Here is a 19,793-nt window from a genome sequence, read left to right on the forward strand (position 1 = left end):
GAACTCCAGGAGTTGGTGATGGACAGGGAGGCCTGGCGTGCTGCGATTCATGGGGTCACAAAGAGTCAGATACGACTGAATGACTGAACTGAACTGAGATTGATCATAGCTTTTCTTCCAAGGAGCAGGTGCCTTTTAATTTCATGACTGCAGTCACCATATACAGTGATTTTGGAACTCCCAAAAATAAAGCCTGTCACTGTTTCCCCATCTATTTGCCATCAAGTGGTGGGACCAGATGCCATGATCTTAGTTTTCTGAATGTTGAGTTTTAAGCCAACTTTTTCACTCTCCTCTTTCACTTTCATCAGAGGCTCTTTAGTTCCTCTTCATTTTCTGCCATAAGGGTGGCGTCATTTGCATATCTGAGGTTATTGATATTTCTCCCAGCTTGATTCCAGCTTGTGCTTCATCCAGCCTAGCATTTTGCATGATGTACCCTGCATATAAGTTAAATAAGCGGGGTGACAATATACAGCCTTGACGTACTCCTTTCCTGATTTGGAACCAGTCTATTGTTTCATGCGTGGTTTAACTGTTGCTGCTTGATCTGCATATAGATTTCTCAGGAGGCAAGTAAGGTGGTCTGGTATTCCCATCTGTTTCAGAATTTTCCAGAGTTTGTTGTGATCCACACAGTCAAAGACTTTAGCGTAGTCAAGGAAGCAGAAGTAGATGTTTTTGTGGCATTCTCTTACTTTTTTTATGATCCAACAGATGTTGGCAATTTGATCTCTGGTTCCTCTGCCTTTTCTAAAACCAGCTTGAACATCTGGAAGTTCACGGTTCACATACTGTTGAAGCTTGGCTTGGAGAATTTTGAGCATTACTTTGCTAGTGTGTGAGATAAGTGCAATTGTCCAGTAGTTTGAACATTCTTTGGCATTGCCTTTCTTTGGGATTGGAATGAAAACTGACCTTTTCCAGTCCTGTGGCCATTGCTGAGTTTTCCAAATTTGCTAGCATATTGAGTGTGGCACTTTCACAGCATCATCTTTTAGGATTTGAAACAGCTCAACTGGAATTCCATAACCTCCACTAGCTTTGTTCATAGTGATGCTTCCTAAGACCCCTGACATAATTACCAGTAAACTCTCCTCCCATCTACCCAGTCATCTGTCCATTTGTCCATCCATCCATCTACTTACATACATGTCTCCATTCTCCCATCCATCCAGGTAACCAACAAACACCTATGGAACACCTGTTTTGGTCCAGTAGTTATGCTAAGCAGTTTTTAATCTAATATATCACCATAGCTTCACACCCTGCTTGAAAGGTAGGTGACTCAGTTCAATCCCCATAGAAATGAACAAAATATATACGGATCCAAGCTGACTAAACAGGACAGTGGATGCCTCCCAACTACTTGTCACAAAAGGAAGGGGCCTACTTTTTGTGAGCCCCAGATACGTGCTTGCCGCTTTCATAGATCTTATCTCACTGATTCTTCACAACCACTGTATAGATTTATTTTCATGTCCATTTTCTAGATGGGGAAATTGAGGCTCAGAGGGCTTCAGGGATGTGTAAGTGTACCTGAGCTACTTACTCAGTGGCAGAGTAATGTTCAAACCCAGATCTGCCTGAATAAATATAGGTCTCTTCCTTTTTCTCCTCTCCCCATGTGACTGCATCCTGGCCCAAGCCCCTCTAGGCACTGTCCTAGCTTTGACGAGTGCTGGGGTAGGCATCTCATGAGGGGAAGAGGAGCTGGTGAGGTCCCTGCCTTTCTCCCCTGGGGCTTCTGTGCTCCCTGTGCAGGTGAAAACCCCTGTAGGGATGCCTTTCCTGGGCTGAGGCTGCTATGGTCCGTTCGGGAGGGCACTCCTGCAGTGAATGCAGTGTTCCAAAGAGCTTCTGAAGCCAGAGTGCCATTGTCACTGGAGCTAGAAGGTGATCTGGATCCTGATGTTTCTGCAGGAGGAGGGAAAGGGGTGAGTGAACAGTCAACAGCTGCTGAGCACAGACCATGTGGCCGGCACTGTGGGGGGAATGTCAAGTCCTTACCTATGGACGGAATTGACTCTTTGCTCTGCATGAATTACTTTCCCCCCAGATTTTTTTTTTCCAGATTTCTGTATAGCTCACTCCGTTGCCTCCTACAAGACTTTGCTCAAATGTCCCCTTCTCAGTGAAGCCTGTGTTGACCCATTCATTTAAAATAGAATCTGATAGAGTCAAGTACTTCCCCAAAGCCACTCAGTGATCAGCTGGGTCATGTCTAAAGGCCATGCACTTTCCATTCTGCTGCGCTGACTTCCTCTGTTGACATCCTTCATGATATATAATGTGAAGGCTCATATCTTCCTATTGTCCTGATAAGAAAAACAAGTATCAAGGCATGAAATGACTTATCCAAGGTCACATAGCAATACCTTGGTAGAACTGAGAGGCATAGACCCCTTTTCTCGCCTCTGTTTTTGCAAGATGCTTCTCTGGTCCTCTTTTCCATCTGAATGCCCGTCATTTTCCTTCATCACCATTCTCCAGGCCCAACCCCCACAATAGTTCTAGTGTGGGCAACACATATCTTTGACTTTTATGTTCCCTTCGAAAATGTAGTGTTATTTTCCATGCATATTGATTTTAAATTTACATAAAAGGCATGATTTACATAAATTGGGCTATGGGCCTCATTCTGGTTCTCATTTTATTTTTTCCCAATCGGCATTGCTTTTTAAAAAATGTACTTGTTTGGCTGCACCGGGTCTCTGTTGCTGCATGCAGTCTTCTCTAGCTGCCGTGAGCTAGGGCTACTCTCTAGCTGTGGTGCGTGGAGTCTCTCATTTTGGTGGCTTCAGTGGTTGTGACACAGGGGACTAGTTGCCCTGGGGCCTGTGGAATCTCCTGGACTAGGGATCCAACCCATGTCCTGTGCATTGGCGGGCAGATTCTCAACCACTGGGCCACCAGGGAAGTCCCAGCATTGCTTTTATGATGTAACCTTGTTGAAGTGTGTATATCTGGCTCATTGATGCAAACATCTGCCTGGCTCACCTCCATCAGGTGAATCCACATTTTTCTTACCTGTTCCCCTGACAATGGACACTTAGGTTACTCCTAAGTGTAAGGACATTTAGGTTACTCCTAAAAAAACTCCTTTTTCTGCAAACAATGATTTGAGGAGAGGCTTCCAGATGTTCCCCTATGAACCAGTGTAAGAGTTTCCCTGGAATGTGTACCCAGGGAATAGCTAGGTCATAATCAGTGCTAGGTCATAAGCTACACCAAAACCTAACTGGGTGAAGAGCTGCCAAGTCAATTCTGGAATGGCCTCACCAAGCTACACACCCACCCATGGTTACAGGAGAGTTTCTATTTCCCCAAATCTTCACTCACACTTGGCATTGTCCAACTTTCAAGCTGCTGTTAAGTATAAAGTAAAATCTTGTTTTTAGTTTGAATTTCTCTCAGATTACTAATGGGCGGTATTCTCGGGCTTCCCTTGTGACTCAGCTGGTAAAGAATCTGCGGCAATGCGGGAGACATGGGTTCTATCCCTGGGTTGGGAAGATCCCTTGGAAAAGGGAAAGGCTACTCACTACAGTATTCTGGCCTGGAGAATTCCATGGACTGTATAGCCCATGGTATTGCAAAGAGCTGGACATGACTGAGCAACTTTCACTTTCTTTCTTTCTACTAATGGACTTGTAATCATGTTCTCTTTAGTCATTTGAGTTTGTTAATTGCTCAGTCATGTCCAACTCTTTGTGACCACATGGACTGTACCTGCCAGGCTCCTCTGTCATGTAATTCTCCAAGCAAGAATACTGAAGTGGGTAGCCATTCCCTTCTCCAGGGTATCTTCCCAACGCAGGGAAGTTTGCATTGCAGGCAGACTCTTTATTGTCTGAGCCACCAGAGAAGCCCATTCATTTGAGTTTTAACGCAGATAATTCCAAGTCCAAAGAATACACAGTGTCATATAGTGATCAGTAAAGTAGCCTCAGGGTCCATATGAAGTGAAGTGAAAGTCGTTCAGTTGTGTCTGACTCTTTGCGACCCCATGGACTATACAGTCCATGGAATTCTCCAGGCCAGAATACTGGAGTGGGTAACCTTTCCCTTCTCTAGGGGATCTTCCCAACCCAGGGATCGAACCCAGGTCTTCTGCATTGCAGGTGGATTCTTTACCAGCTGAGCCACAAGGGAAGTCCTTGTGGGGTCCACATGGCCAGGGTTCAATTTCTGCCTCTGTTTCTTCATCTGTAAGATGGGAATAATTTTACTGTGAATGTAATAGTGTGATTTTGAGGATTTAAAGCTGCTTAAAACAGTGCTTGGCACAAAATAAATACTTAGTAAAGGCTATGTCCTTCCCTGATAGAGTGTGTCGTTCTCCACAGTCTCCTTTTCTACTCTAGCCCACAACCCCTTCTCCCTGGCTCCTTTTCATGAAGTTCATATTGCATATTCATATGAATTTTCCTTAGAACTGTGAAACTGTGAAAAAGAGTATTAAAAACAAGGGCCAATATGGAGTCACTTATGCTAAACCCCAAGTCACCAAACCAAGACCTAATACCTAACTTGATTGCAGTTTTAGCATCTCCCAGTAATGGAATCTTAAACCAGTCCATCTGAAATCACCTAATTAGCAAAGTCATCAGCCTCATATACCCCTGCCTTCCCTGGCTCCTAAAGGAAGATGAACTTGCCACTACCAGTCAGTTTTTTGTTAGTAAAACTTACTTGTCCTCACTCCCTTTTACCAATAAAAATCTTTCATTTTGTACTGCTCCTTTTTGCCCATTAGATGGAACGTTGCCTGACTCATGAATTATTGAATAAAGCTAATAAGATCTTTAAAATCTACTTAGTTAAATTTTGTTTTTTAACAAGAACAGAGTGTGATTAGTCTGACTTTCTTTTTATATAGATTCCCGTTCATTCTAAAATACATTCAAAGATTTTTTTTTTTTGGTCCAATAAAAGTTTTCACATATTTGTTAATGAACCACATAGACCGCTAGTAAGGAAACATGAACCATGAGGAGCCAAGCAATCCGTCTGTCCCATAAGCTGTTCAGACAGTTGTGATATGCTCAATACCATGATTTGGTTAGTTAACATGCAAGTGACCTTAACACAGCATAAACGTGTGCCACTTCATACGTGAGGCTTCTTATAGACCCAGCTAGGTTCTTCTCCTGTGTCTTCTCTTGGAGTTGTACTTGGTATTATTACCAGTTTTCATTCAAATCCATTGAGGAATGGGATGATTCTACTTTTGTTTTCTGGCCAGGAATCGCTTGATCCTGAAAGTCTTGTGAGAAGACATGGTGAAGAGCAAATTAAATAGTACACAGGATGGCAGAGAAGAGAAAAGAGGAGCTCAGAGAGGTTTTTAAGAAGAACTCCCACATACATGAGTCAGGGGTTTTGGCCTTTGGAAGGAAATGATGAATCAGTTCCTTAAAAGAAAGGATGGGGCATTAAAGGACACTATCAACAGAGTTAAAAGGCAACCCATGAGAATTGCCTGGTGGTCCAGTGGTTGAGACTCTGTGCTCCTAACGCAGGGGGCCCTGGTTTGATCCCTGGTTCCACATGCAATTAAGAGTTCAAATGCCACAACTAACAGATCCTGCGTGCCGTAAGTATGAATAAAAGAACCCAGGTGCCACAAGGACGATCGAAGATCCTGAGTGCTGCAACTGAGACCTGGTGCAGCCAAATAAATAAATATTTTTAAAAAATGAAAGTGACTCTTTTCACAGGGTCTGTCTTAAAAAAATAAAAGGCAACCCATTGAATGGGAGAAAATATTTTCAAATCACATATCTGATGATATGCAGTATATATAAAAAGCTTCTACAGCTCAACAATAAAAAACTAACAAGTCATTTAGGAGATGGGTAAAGGACTTAAATAGACATTTCTCCAAAGGAGATATACAGATGGCCAACACACAGATGAAAAAAATGCTCAGCATCACTAATCACCAGGAAATGCATATCTAAACCAAGATGACAGGAAAACAGAAGATAACAAGAGTTGGCAAGGCTGTGGAAAAATGGAATCCTTGTGCATTGCTGGTTGGAATGTAAAATAGCACAGTTGCTATGGCAAACAGCATGAAGTTCCTCAAAAACTTAAACACAGAATTACCTTATGACCTCGTAACTCCAATTCTGGGTTATTTACCCAAAGGAACTGAAAGCAGGAACTTTAATACTAAGGTTCATAGCAGCATTATTCAGAATCGCCAACCATGGAAGCAACCAAAGTGTCCATCGAGAGATGAATGGATAAACAAAATGCAGGTGTATACAAAACCAGAGGATATTATTCAGCCTTAAAAAGTATGCTACATGCTACAGTATGAATGAACCTCGAGGACATTACAATAAGTGAAATAAGCCAGTCACAAAAATATGAATACTGTTTTATTCCACTTGTATAAGGTGCTTAGGGCAGTAAATTTGTAGAAACAGAAAGTAAGAATGGTGGTTATCAGGGTTGGGGGAGAGGGGAATGGGGAGTGATCATTTGATGACTATGGAGGTTCAGTCTGGGAAGATAAAAAAGTTTTAGAGATGGATGGTGGTGATCATTGAACAACAGTGGAAATACACTTAATGCCACTAAGCTATACACTTAAAAATGGCTATGATAGTACATTTTATGTGAACACATACACACACATACCACTTGAGAAAATGGGAGGATTGGGTAGGAAGAAGTGGGGTGAAATGAGAGAAATTCAGACTTCCAAAGGAGCTTTTCTCACGGTGGGTTCATCATGCTCAAGGCGGGGTTGCCTGCCGTGGATTCAACAAACTCTGCTTGAGTTACTCTGTGTGAAAGGGCTGAGTCACTAAGATTCTATACACGTGATATTCTTGCAACATGTGACTATCTGAGGCAATGTGGTCTCGTGAAAAGAGAGTGAGTGTCCTTTCATTCCCAACTTTTAGTGATTGCCTTTCGGTAGCCTCTGCCATGTGCGGTGGGAGCAACAAAAGAAGTCTCTGCCCTCACACTGTAGCAAAATGGCAGGCGTGTTAAAAATGCAGTGGCGTGTTATGCTTGCTTTTCAGAGCTAAAGCCTGGTCATCCGGCTTGTGAGAGCCCACCGGGAGCATCTCTTCCCAGCTCTGTGCTCAGAGACGTCACATTGCTAGCTTGACTGGGTATTTACACCACAGAAATCAGCAAATGCTACACATCTTTTGAACCTCAGCTCTGTCACTGGCTGTGTAATCACTTAGGCGAATCACTTAGCCTCCCCAGCCTCAGTTTCCTTATTTGTAAAATGGCTATAGTAAACGTCGGTTCTTTTCTCTCTCCTAGGAAGAGAACAGTTTGACACTTAGGATGCATCGTTGCTTGCTCCTGGATGACAAGAGGCCTGTCTCTTTTCAGACTAACAGCTGAGACCTTACCTCACCCCCTCAATTGGCACCAATGCTGCCCCAGACTGAGGGTTGTCCACAGAGGGCAGTAACTTACAGTGCCCGTGGGGTACACATTTATTATGTACCCAGTGGGCACTAAGGAGCGTGGGGGGAGACTAGTAATGGAGGAGATGATAACTGCTTTGGTAGTTCATTGTCTCTTTATTTTTGGCTGTGCTGGGTCTGCGTTGCTGCGGGGGCTACTCTCTAGTTAGGGTTCATGGGCTTCTCATCACCGTGGCTTCTCCTGTGGCAGAATGCTGGCTCTAGGTGCGTGGGCTTCAGTCATTGTAGCACACGGCTGCAGCAGTCGTGGCACGTGGGCTCGATGGTGCGTGGGCTTCAGTAGTTGAGCCACAGGGGCTCATTAGTTGTGGCTTTCGGGCTGTAGAGCGTGCAGGTTTCAGCAGTCGTGGCGCATGGACTTAGTTGCTCTGCAGCATATGGAATCTTCCTGGACCAGGGTTTGAACACATGTCTCCTGCATTGGCAGGTGGATTCTTATCCACTGCATCACTAGAGAAGTCGCCGTTGTTTCTTTTTTTTTTAATACATTTTTTTAAAAAATTGAAGTATAGTTGATTTACAATGTTGTATTAGTTTCAGGTATACAGCAAAGTGATTCATATATATATATATAAAATATATATATATATAAAGTCTCCCAGTTCTGTCATCACTAGTGGTTTGGCCTTAGGTAACTGATCGCTCAAGTCTGAACTTCAGTTTCTCCAACTGTAAAAATGGAGATGATGACAACTATTGCACAGATGTGTTAGGTGGCAAGGGGGTTACAATGGAGACAATACCATTTGGCAATCTGTCAAGAACAATTATATGAACAATTATATGTGAGCACTGATATTGCCAGTTACCTAACATCTATTCTCTCCCTAGTCCAAAACAGAAGAACCCTATTTTATTTGAAGTAACGATGCATCCAGCTCAGAGATTACATTTCCAGGGCTTCCCTGGTGGTCCAGTGGTTGGGAATCCACCTGCCAATACAGGAGACACAGGTACAATCCCTGATCTGGGAGGATTCCCACATGCTACCTGGCAACTAGGCCCATGTGGCACAACTACTGAGACCATATGCTGCAACTACGGAAGTTCTCGGGCTTCCCTGGTGGCTCAGTTGGTAAAGAATCTACCTGCAATGCAGGAGACCCCGGTTCGATCCCTGGGTCGAGAAGATCCCCTGGAGAAGGGAAAGGCTACCCAGTCCAGTGTTCTGGCCTAGATAATTCCATGGACTGTATAGTCCATGGGGTCACAAAGAGTCAGACACGACTGAGCGACTTTCACTTTCACTGCAGCTCTCGTGCCTAGAGCCCATGCTCTGAAGCCACTGCGATGAGAAGCCTGGTGCTGAAACTAGAGAGAGTAGACCCACTCGCCCCAACTAGAGAAAGCCAGAGACCAGCAGTGAAGACCCAGCACAGTCAAAAATAAATAAATAAATCTTGAAAAAAAAAAAGTAGTAAAAAAAGAAAAAAAAAAGACTACATTTCCATACTGCTACAGGCAGCCAGCCTTCTTTATTTTTTAAAAATTTGATTCTTTATTAGAACTCTTTAGAACCAGCCTTCTGACTAGGTTTCAGCCAATGAGGTGTCAGTGGAAGAGTTGAAAGGACTTCTGGAGACGTTACTTCAAGGGGTTGACTCAGTCAAGTGAGCCTCTTTTGCTTTTCCCTCCTTTCTCTTCATGCCTGGAATCTGATGCTCCAACAGCTGTATTTGGCCTTGAAGTGACCTTGAAAATGGAGCTCTTTGCCATGATGGCAGAACAGAATGATACGAAGGGCCTGGGTTCGTGATATTGGTGGCGTACTATTCCTGCCCTTTTCTGCCTACCTCTGGACCACTTTTATTTGATAAAGAAACACAATTGTCTCTTGTTTAAGCTTCTGTTGTTTTGGATTTTCTGTTACACGCAGCTAAATCTAACCTGTATGAATACTGTTGAACGGAGCTGCGGGAGACACGAGGGGAGAGGGACCATCTCGTATGGAGCACTTGCCTTGGGCTCAGATGGTTTACATATTTACGTGGTGTCAGGGTTCCCACTTGACTTCTCAGCATTTGACTTTGTTAAGCATTCCTTTCTTCTTAAAACTCTCATCCCCGGCTTCTGCGACCTCACATTTCCGTGGTGTTTGTGGGGTCTCTCTCTCTCCCTTTTGAGTTTATATGTGTTTTATTTTAGACAAACTACATGACGTATTTTTTTCCCCTCAAAAACAATGCCTCCACTTCAAACAAATCAGCATCAAAATAAATGAAGAGCTCAAGATGACATCAGTCCCAGTGTTTTGTGGATGAAAAGCAGCAGCTGGTCAGTTATGACAACAGGTGATGGTTCCAAAGTCACTGCCAAATTTGTTAACATTTTCCCACTTGTAAGCCATCCTTAAAATCATATATGGGGGGTCACACCATCCTCATGGTAGTTCAACAGAGAAACCATGCCATCTGGATTCATGTTTTCACTGATAAAAAATGGACAATTTTTTAAAATGTATTTATTTACTTATGTGATGTGCTGGGTCTTCACTGCAGTGGCTTCTCTTATTGCTGAGCACAGGCTGTAAATGCTCTGGCTTTAGTAGCTGCAGTTTGCAGGGTCTTGAGCTCCTACTGAGTAGTTGTGGCATGTGGGATCTTCCCAGAGCAGGGATTGAACCCGTGACCCTTGCATTGGTAGGTGGATTCTTAACCACTGGACCACCAGGCAAGTCCCAAGAACTGATAGGTTTTGAAGTCAGCAAGGATGTGCTTGATTTGCTCTGCAGCTCCTGTCATATAAAAGGTTTTACTTTTTCTGGTCTCTGTTCTTCAAGTTTCCCTTTGATTCAGTCAGTTCAGTTCAGTCGCTCAGTCGTGTCCAACTCTTTGATTGACTTCATGTCATCTTTGACGTACTTCTTGTGGGCTTCTTTCGTAAAGGTGGTTTCCGGCAAGTGATGGTTCATGACAATAGTGACATGAGTCATTACTTTGCTTTCAGTACCTTAGCCTTCCAAGCCTTCAGTGAAAGCATTTCCACCAATGAGTGATTCATCAGTGTTACTTTTGTCCTGTTGATCACCTTCCCCTTCACCTCCAGACTCAGCCCTCTGCGACCTCCCAGATCTTGTAGATGTTGGAGAACATCTCATGAGGGCTGATGTGGTCCTGGTAGATGATCATGATGGCAACTGGAGGGACATGACTTTGGTGCTAGCTTCCTAGGAGCCTGGAGCTCAGAGTAAGCACTGTGCATTGGCAGGTAGATTCTTAACCACTGGACCACCAGGCAAGTCCCAAGAACTGATAGGTTTTGAAGTTAGCAAGGATGTGCTTGGGGAGGGGGGGATGGGAGGAGAAAAGTGTGGGATCTCTTTTGATTATCAAGTGACAGAAACTTTGACTTCTACTGGCTTCAACAACATCAAAAGAAGAGCCCAGGATTACATGTTTTGACCCAATTGAATAGAGGGATTCAAACAATAGTGTAGAGACAAAAGCGACATTTAAAATACTTAACAATTGGCATTGTGTTGTCACTGAACAGATGTCAGAGGAGGTGTCCTGGAAGTCTCCTGCTGGACCAAGCATTAACTCTTTAGTTACTGGATCATAGGGAAGTTCAGGGGTTCCAGAAAGGTGACTAGGAGAAAGTGGGGGAATGATTCCTATCCCCAGGTGGTTCTGGAAAACATTTACTTCCCAACAGAAATATTTCAACAATAATCAGCCATTCCAATGAATACCAGATAAATAACAGCCCTGTGTTAGGACCTGGTTCGATTCAGTTCAGTTCAGTTGCTCAGTTGTGTCTGACTCTTTGTGAGCCCATGGACTGCAGCCCACCAGGCTTCCTTGTCCATCACCAACTCCCAGAGCTTGCTCAAACTCATGTCCATTGAGTTGGTGATGTCATCCAACCATCTCGTCCTCTGTTGTCCCTTTCTCCTCGTGTCTTCAATCTTTCCAAGCACCAGAGTCTTTTCCAATGAGTCAGTTCTTCGCATCGGGTGGCCAAAGTATTGGAGCTTCAGCTTCAGCATCAGTCCTTCCAATGAATGTTCAGGACTGATTTCCTTGAGGATTAACTGTTTGATCTCCTTGCAGTCCAAGGAACTCTCAAGAGTCTCCTCCAATACCACAGTTCAAAAGCATCGATTCTTCAGTGCTCAGCTTTATTTATGGTCCAACTCTCATATCCATACATGACTACTGGAAAAACCATGGCTTTGACAAGACAGATCTGGTTACTCTTTTTTCTTTTTTTCTATCTCTCAGCTGTACTATCCCATATAGACTATGTTCTCAGATAGTTTCTCTTCCCTGGCTGAGGGATGGCTGCCCAATGACTCCCAGGGCTATGTTCTTCCTCATTCACATTCAGCAAAGAGAAGTGAGGCTCTTTCCCCAGCAACCTTAGCATGAAGTCTGAGATTTGCTCTGATGGAGCTGGATGAGATCATATGCACAATCTTGATTGATGAATGTGGCTTGGGGAGGCTTGGAAGGGGAGACTGGCTTAGGCAAGGTCTCCTACTCCACCACTGGAGCCTCAGCTTAGAGATAGCTTCCTTGGAGTAGGTAGGCTTAGAGTGGGGCTGCTATCCCCCAGAGAAAAACTCAGAAGAAGAGGGGGCATGTAACATGTAATGGCTTGTTACAGCAGTAACAGGAAACTGCAAACACAGTGGTTTCAAACAACACAAATTATTCTGTTATAGTTCTGGAGGTCAGAAGTCTGAACTGAGACTTCGAGGCTGAGATCAAGGTGTTGGCAGAGTTGTGTTCCTTCAGGAGGTTCTGGGGCGAATCCCTTCCCTTCCTTTTTCTAGCTCCTGGAGACTCCCTACTTTCCTTGGCTCATGGTCATATCACTCCCACTTCTGGTTCCGTTGTTACATTTCTTTCTCTGACTCTGACCCTCCTTCCACCCTTACATAAGGACCCCGTGATTTCACTGGAGCCATCTGGATAATCTAGGGTAACTTCCCCATTTAAAAATCCCTGACTTAAATATCTGCAAAGTTCCTTTTACCAAGTAAGGTAACATATTCACAGAGTCCAGGGATTAGAACGTGGACATCTTTGGGCCAGAGGAACAGGGTGAGAGGTAGACATTATTCTGCCTATTACCTAGTGGATCCTGGATGGTAAAGGTAACAAGTGTCTATTATCTCCTTTGCCTGCCACCTCTCTGACTACTCTTTCCTGTCTTTTGTAGATCTATCCTCTTTTACCTGACTTTGAATATTGGGTTTCCCTCTCTGACTACTCTTTCCTGTCTTTTGTAGATCTATCCTCTTTTACCTGACTTTGAATATTGGTTCTCAGCTTTCAGCTCTAGACCTCTTCTATCCTTGCTGCATATTCTCTCCCCAGGCAAGCTCACTGAGTCCAGGGCATGATTACCAGCTATGGTTACATATTCACATCTCCAGCTCAAATATCTCTGAGTCCAGACCAGTATATCTAAATGTCCATTTAACACCTCCACTGGGCTGTCTCAATGGCCCACCAAATTCAAGATGTCTAAAACCTTGCCAAATTCAGCCCTAAGTCAGTAACTGGAACCACCAACCCTCCAGTTATGGGAGTCAGAAACTTAGACAATCATCCTTAATTCCTCCTCCCAATCCAATCCTTAACTGAGTCTTTTCGTTTTCTTTAATACATGTTATCTACTTCTTTGACTGCAAGGTCTTGTCAGATCTGCACTGCAGCATGTGGGATCTTTTAGTTGCGACAATTTTACTCTCAGTTCTGGCATGTGGGATCTAGTTCCTTGACCAGGGATCGAACTCAGGCCCTCTGCATTGGGAGTGCAGATTTTAGTCAGTGGACCACCAGGGAAGTCCTCTCTTTTTTATTTTTTAAATTATTTGATTGAATTTTATTTGTAGTAACAATAATCATTAAAACCAAACAAAAACAAACAATAAGCAAAAAACAAAACAAAACAAAATCCTCCACACTGAATGGGAATAATACCCATTTCAAAACCCTTTGAAGTTTGATTGAGCTTTTTCAATTTTACCTTCTTGATCTTAAAAACATCAATTTCTCTGTCTACTCACCTTTCACTCCAAGCCACCACTTTTGTCTAAACTCTTGTCTGGACTTCTGCATTGGCAGCCTAAACTAGTCTCTGGGTCCATTAGGATCCACCTCCAGTTCGTTTTCCACACCATTGCCAGGGTTTTTTCCAAAATGCAAATCTGATCATTTAACTCACCCACTCAGAACACTTCACTGGCTTTCCATTGCCCTTAGGAGAGAAATCAAAATCCTTCCCATGGTATCTCAGGGTTTACAGGGTCTGCTCCCTGTCTGTTTCTCTAATCTTGCCTCCCTTCAAGAGTCTCTTGGGTTTTCTGCATCTATGGACGCCGCTGAGAAAGCACTGTTGAAGTCTTCCCCCTCTCCACTGCCATCACGTCTAAGTCATGGTCTCCCAAAGAGCCCGAACAGCTTCGGAAGCTCTTCATCGGAGGACTGAGCTTTGAAACAACTGATGAGAGTCTGAGGAGCCATTCTGAGCAATGGGGAACGCTCACATTCCCCATTGTGTGGTAATGACGGATCCAAACACCAAGTGCTCCAGAGGCTTCAGGTTTGTCACGTACGCCACCGTGGAGGAGGTGGATGCGGCCATGAATGCAAGGCCACACAAGGTGGACCGAAGAGTTGTGGAACCAAAGCGGGGTGTCTCAAGAGAAGGTTCTCAAAGACCTGGTGCCCACTTAACTGTGAAAAAGATTTTTGCTGGTGGCATTAAAGAAGACACTGAAGAACGTCACCTGAGAGATTATTTTGAAAATAATGGGAAAAAAGCCTGGGAAAATTGAAGTGATTGAAATCATGACTGACCCAAGCAGTGGCAAAAAGAGAGGCTTTGCTTTTGTAACCTTTGATGACCATGACTCTGTAGACAAGACTGTCATTCAGAAATACCACACTGTGAATGGCCACAACCGTGAAGCGAGAAAAGCCCTGTCTAAGCAAGAGATGGCTAGTGCTTCATCCAGCCAGAGAGGTCGAAGTGGTTCTGGAAACTTTGGTGGCGGTCGTGGAGGTGGTTTCGGGGGGAATGAGAACTTTGGTCATGGAGGAAACTTCAGTGGTTGAGGTGGCTCTGGTGGCAGCCGTGGTGGTGGCAGATATGGTGGCAGGTGGGGATGGTTATAATGGATTTGGTAATGATGGAAGCAATTTTGGAGGTGGCGGAAGCTACAGTGATTTTGGCAATTACAACAATCGATCTTCAAATTTTGGACCTGTGAAAGGTGGAAACTTTGGAGGCAGAAGTTCTGGCCCCGATGGTGGTGGAGGCCGATACTTTGCCAAACCATGAAACCCAGGTGGCTATGGTGGTTTCAGCAGCAGCAGTAACTATGGCAGTGGCAGAAGGTTTTATTTACTGCCGGGAAACAAGGCCGGAGAGGAGAGCCAGAGAAGTGGCAGGGAAGCTACAGGTTATAGCAGATTTGTGAACTCAGCCAAGCGCAGTGGTGGCAGGGCCTAGCTGCTACAAGGAAGACATGTTTTAGACAATACTCACGTGTATGGGCAAAAAACTCAAGGACTGTACTTGTGACTAATTGTGTAACAGGTTATTTTAGTTTCTGTTCTGTGGAAAGTGTAAAGCATTCCAACAAAGGGTTTTAATGTAGATTTTTTTTTTTGTACCCATGCTGTTGATTGCTAAATGTAATAGTCTGATCATGACGCTGAATAAATATCTTTTTTTTTTTTAAGAGTCTATTGGTTTATTGGTCTCTCAATGCACAGATTGGGAGAAAATATTTGCAAATAACGTGACTGACAAGGGATTAGTCTCCAAAATTTACAAACAGCTCATGAGGCTTAATAGCATCAAAACAAACAATCCCATCAAAAAATGGGCAGAATATCTAAATAGACATTTCTTCAAAGAAGACATACAGATGGCTAAGAGGCACATGAAAAGACGTTCAACATTGCTAATTACTAGAGAAATGTAAATCAAAACTAAACGGAGATATCACCTCACACCAGTCAAAATAGCCATCATTTTAAAATCTACAAACAATAAATGCCTGAGAGGGTGTGGAGAGAAGGGAAGCCTCCTACTGTTGGTGGGGATGTAAATTAGTATAGCCAGTATGAGAACAATATGGAGTTTCCTTAAAAAACTAAAACTAGAGCTACCATCTGACCCTGCAATCCCACTCCTGGGCATATATATGGAGAAAAATATGGTCCAAAAGGATATTGCTCCCCAGTGTTCATTGAAGCACTGTTTCCAATAGCCAAAACATGGAAGCAACCTAAATGTCCATCAGCAGAGGAATGGATAAAGACAATGTGGTACATATACACATATTTTCATGAAATATTACTCAGCCATTAAAAAGAATGAAATAATACCATTTGCAGCAACATGGCTAGACCTAGAGATTGTCACACTGAGTGAAGTAAGTCAGAGAAGGAGAAATATTGTATGACAACCCTTATATGTGGAATCTAAAAAGAAATGATACAAATGAACTTATTTACAAAACAGAAACAGACTCACAGACTTAGAGAATGAACTTACGGCTGCTGGAGGCGGAGGATGGATGGGGGAAGGGATAGTTAGGAAGTTTGGGATTGACATGTACATATGGCTACATTTAAAATGGATAACCAGCAGGGTCCTCCTGTATGGCACACAGAACTCTGCTTAATGTTATGTGGCAGCCTGGATGAGAGGGAAGTTTAGCAGAGGGTGGATACATATATGTGTCTGGCTGAGGCCCTTTGCTGCACACCGGAAACTATCACAGTATTGTTAACTGGCTAAACTCCAATATAAAATAAAAAGTTTTTTTTTTTTTTTTTACAAAAAGAGTCTTTTGGTCTTTTATTTCTTTTTTCCCCCTCAAATTTGCCGTATTCTTTCTCATCATTTAACCATGGCATATTCGGTGTAGTCTGCTAGACCTCTAATTCATCTTTCATATTTCCCTGGACCCTTTTCAATCTCCTGGACTAGATCAAATTCTCCCATTGTAAACTGTCATTGATTTCCCTGATAGACTGTGTATTTCACCTAGGTAGTGCTAACACAATTTAATTTTCCATTTACTTGTCTACTCATTCGATTAATTCTTGTTCTCCTCAGCACAGCCACTACGAGTCTGTAAGCTCCAGGGGAGCAAGGTCTCTGTCTGGGTCTGTTCACCATGAAATCCCAGCCCCTGGCTCTGGAGGCAGTTCTTATCTCTTAAAATCACAGATGCACATGCTCATCCTTGGATCAGGACACTAAGCTTTGTTCCAAAGTCATATAGCCAGCAGGTGGGTAAATTCCAAATCTGATTCCCAAACCTGTCCTTCTTTTCACTCTGCTGTCCTTTCAGGAGGGCGAAGGGTTTGGATTGTGCCATTTTTGGGTGTGCAGTTCTAGAAACTTCATCTGCTTCCTGAAGTCTTTGGAAGTGAATCTGAAAAAGGCTGACAGCTGGCCTGAACTCACAGGGGTGGCAGGGTGGTGGTGGGGAGTTCTGCTTTCCCTTTTTCTTCCTTTTATGTTTTGGTTTCCTCCCTCCTGTTTTTCTCCTTCCTTTCCTTTCTTCCTTCCCATTTTCCAAAATATGCATGAAGTTTCTGCTCATTGCCAGACTCTCTTCAGGAGGGCAGTGACACAGAGGTGAATCAGACAGAGTCTCTGTCCTCAAAGAGCTCAAAGTCCAGTCTGTTAGAGTCTTGGTCAGTAAATAAATTCCAATCCAGTTTCATTTCCTCTTCTGTAAAATGGGCATTGTTCTTACTACACCAGAGTTTTTGGGTACATGTAACTACACTCATTCTGGAATGAAATTTATTAGAAGGACACTGGATGGATCCCAGGATTGAAAAGAAATCAGGAGAACCAGACCCAAAAAACAAGAGGGTGGGCAGCTAATGGAGCCAAGGAACTTGCTTGTGAGGACAACGCCCCTGGCACTGTTCCCACTGTGACTATCCCAGTTGTTCCCTTGTCTTTGCAACTGTCCCCCAAAATTCAACGACCAGGTGGGAGCATCCCAGGAAGCAAGCATGGGTCAGTCACCTAGCCAGACTCCGGCTGCCTAGCTGTATGGACAGGAGGGAATTGCCCCCTGTCATGGAAGAATGGGAGTTGCCACTCAGAATCCCTGACACTGCTGCTCTCATTTCCCTGTGGTTCTTGGGTGACATCAGGGTCAAAGGATCTCTTGAGAGGTCATGTACCCAGCCAGTGTCCGGACAACTATCAGCTCTTAAGCAACAGGACTGGAACTTGAATTTGGGTCTAGCTGGCAGAGTTGCAGTTAGACCTTTTGGCTGCAAGCAACAGACACCACCTCTGCCAGTTTTCAGCAAAAGAGAATTTACTGGAGGGATGTGGTCGAGGCTCAAAGATTTATAGGTAGCTGGAGAAGTAAGTTAGGGGACAGACAGGAACCAAAGGAGAGACGGAGGGTCTAGGATCGGGGGGAGACACACTGACACTTGAGTCCTGCCACCACCAGTGTAATGAATGACCTCTAACAAGATCTCTTATCTTGGCTTCACTGTCTCTAAATTCAAATTCTCAGGAGAATGTGTTTGACAAGGTTAGTTTCCATCATGGACCTATCCTCCAGGGTGAGAAGAAGGATATGGTTTCTTTAGCGGCATGGGTCATTTGCAGTTACTTTTCCATCAAGGACACAAAGAAAATTAATACATTGTTGAGGGGTATATCAGTTATCTATTACTGAAAGGATAGTGCATAGCAAATAATCGCATGTTTCCAAAGCAAGCAACAATAAGCATATACATCTGGTGGTCAGCTGGGCAGCTCCACTGATTTCGGTTGGACTTACACGTCTGAGGGCTTCCCTGATAGCTCAGTTGGTAAAGAATCTGCTTGCAATGCAGGAGACTGGGTTCGGTCCCTGGGTTGGGAAGATCCCCTGGAGAAGGGAAAGGCTACCCACTCCAGTATTCTGGCCTGGAGAATTCCATGGACTGTATAGTCCATGCACTTTCACTTTCACTACATGTCTGGAGGTTGCCTGGCTATTGGCTGATTTAGTCTGACCTTGTCTGGGAGAACTAGACTCTCTGGTTCTGTTCTCCCAGTGGGTTACTTCTGATATGTTCTCCTGGGTAATGGCAGAGGCAGGAGAGGAGGCAAAGCCTATCGCACAAGTGTTTTTTAAGGCCCACCTTACATCACGTTTGCTAATATCCTAGTGGCCAAAGCAAGACACGTGACTAAGACCAGCATCTGAGTGAGAGCACTGTGACATTTCATGGCAAAGGCTGTCAATACAGTTGGCTCTCTCTCCACGTCTGTATGTTCCACATTCACTGATTCAACTGACCATGGATCAAAAACGGTTGAAAAAAAGAATTCCAAAAAGGAAAACTACTTACATAGCATTTACATTGTATTTACAAGTATTTAAACAGCATTTACAATGTATTAGAGATGATAAGTAATCTAGAGATGATTTAAAGTATAGCAGAGGATATGCATAGGTTGTGTGCAAATACCATGCACATTTTGGTATCTGAATTGGGGGTGCAGAGTCGTGGTTGTCCTAGAACCAGTCCCCAGCAGATACTGAGGGAAGACCGTACTGGGAAAGGTGAAGAATTGGTGCCATTTTTGCAGTCCACTGGGAAATGTCCAAAAGGAGCCAATGTCTGTGACAGACATCAAAGTCCACGTTCTTTCCATGTTCCACACCATCTGGGGCACCAACCAAAGGTGTTTTTCCTCCAGATGGGCCTCTGTCCTTATTCAATTGTATCACTTTGAACATCAGTTTCATGAGAACAGGGACTTCTATCTGTTTTATTCGCCTGTAACTCCATTGTCTAGAACAGTTCCTGATGTGTAGCAGGTGCTTAACAAATGCTGGCCAAATGAAAATTACCTTGTAAACCTACCTCATGCATCTAACCAAGGTTTTTACTTTTGTGAGGAGGCTGTGTACTATGGAGTAAAGGGCTTAGATTTGGAGACAAACCAACCCGAGTTTGTATCTGGGCTTCATCCTTTACTACCAGTGATCTTGGGCAAATTATTCAGTCTTCCTGAGCCTTATTTCCCTCTAGCAGAAACCATCTGGGTGGCTTTTCAGTGCAACTTCCCCATTTTCTGATAATTGTCCCTCTCATCTTCACATATTTCCTGTACTGGGGCTTCTATATTTTGTGACCCTGTCCCCCTCCTCCAACCCTAACTCAGCTGATTGGACAAAGGGAATGGATCTGAACTAAAATGGGCCAATCAGAGTCTGTCAGGAATTTGGAATTTCAGTCTTAGTCTGATTGGCCTCTTAAATGGAGGAGACAGGCACACAGGAGCTGGCTTATGGCCATTTCACACCAGAGACAGCTG

General features: G+C 43.7%; 3 pseudogenes; 1 reads left to right on the plus strand and 2 right to left on the minus strand.

Moving 5' to 3' along the window:
• Positions 1-5,128: 5,128 nt before the first annotated feature.
• LOC113881277 lies at positions 5,129-5,286 on the minus strand (annotated as a pseudogene).
• Positions 5,287-9,790: 4,504 nt separating this feature from the next.
• On the minus strand, positions 9,791-10,597 carry LOC113881285 (annotated as a pseudogene).
• Positions 10,598-13,399: 2,802 nt separating this feature from the next.
• Positions 13,400-15,166, plus strand: LOC113881292 (annotated as a pseudogene).
• The last annotated feature ends 4,627 nt before the right edge of the window (positions 15,167-19,793 follow it).

The sequence above is a fragment of the Bos indicus x Bos taurus genome, chromosome 2, assembly GCF_003369695.1.
Source record: "Bos indicus x Bos taurus breed Angus x Brahman F1 hybrid chromosome 2, Bos_hybrid_MaternalHap_v2.0, whole genome shotgun sequence".
Classification (NCBI taxonomy): Eukaryota; Metazoa; Chordata; class Mammalia; order Artiodactyla; family Bovidae; genus Bos; species Bos indicus x Bos taurus.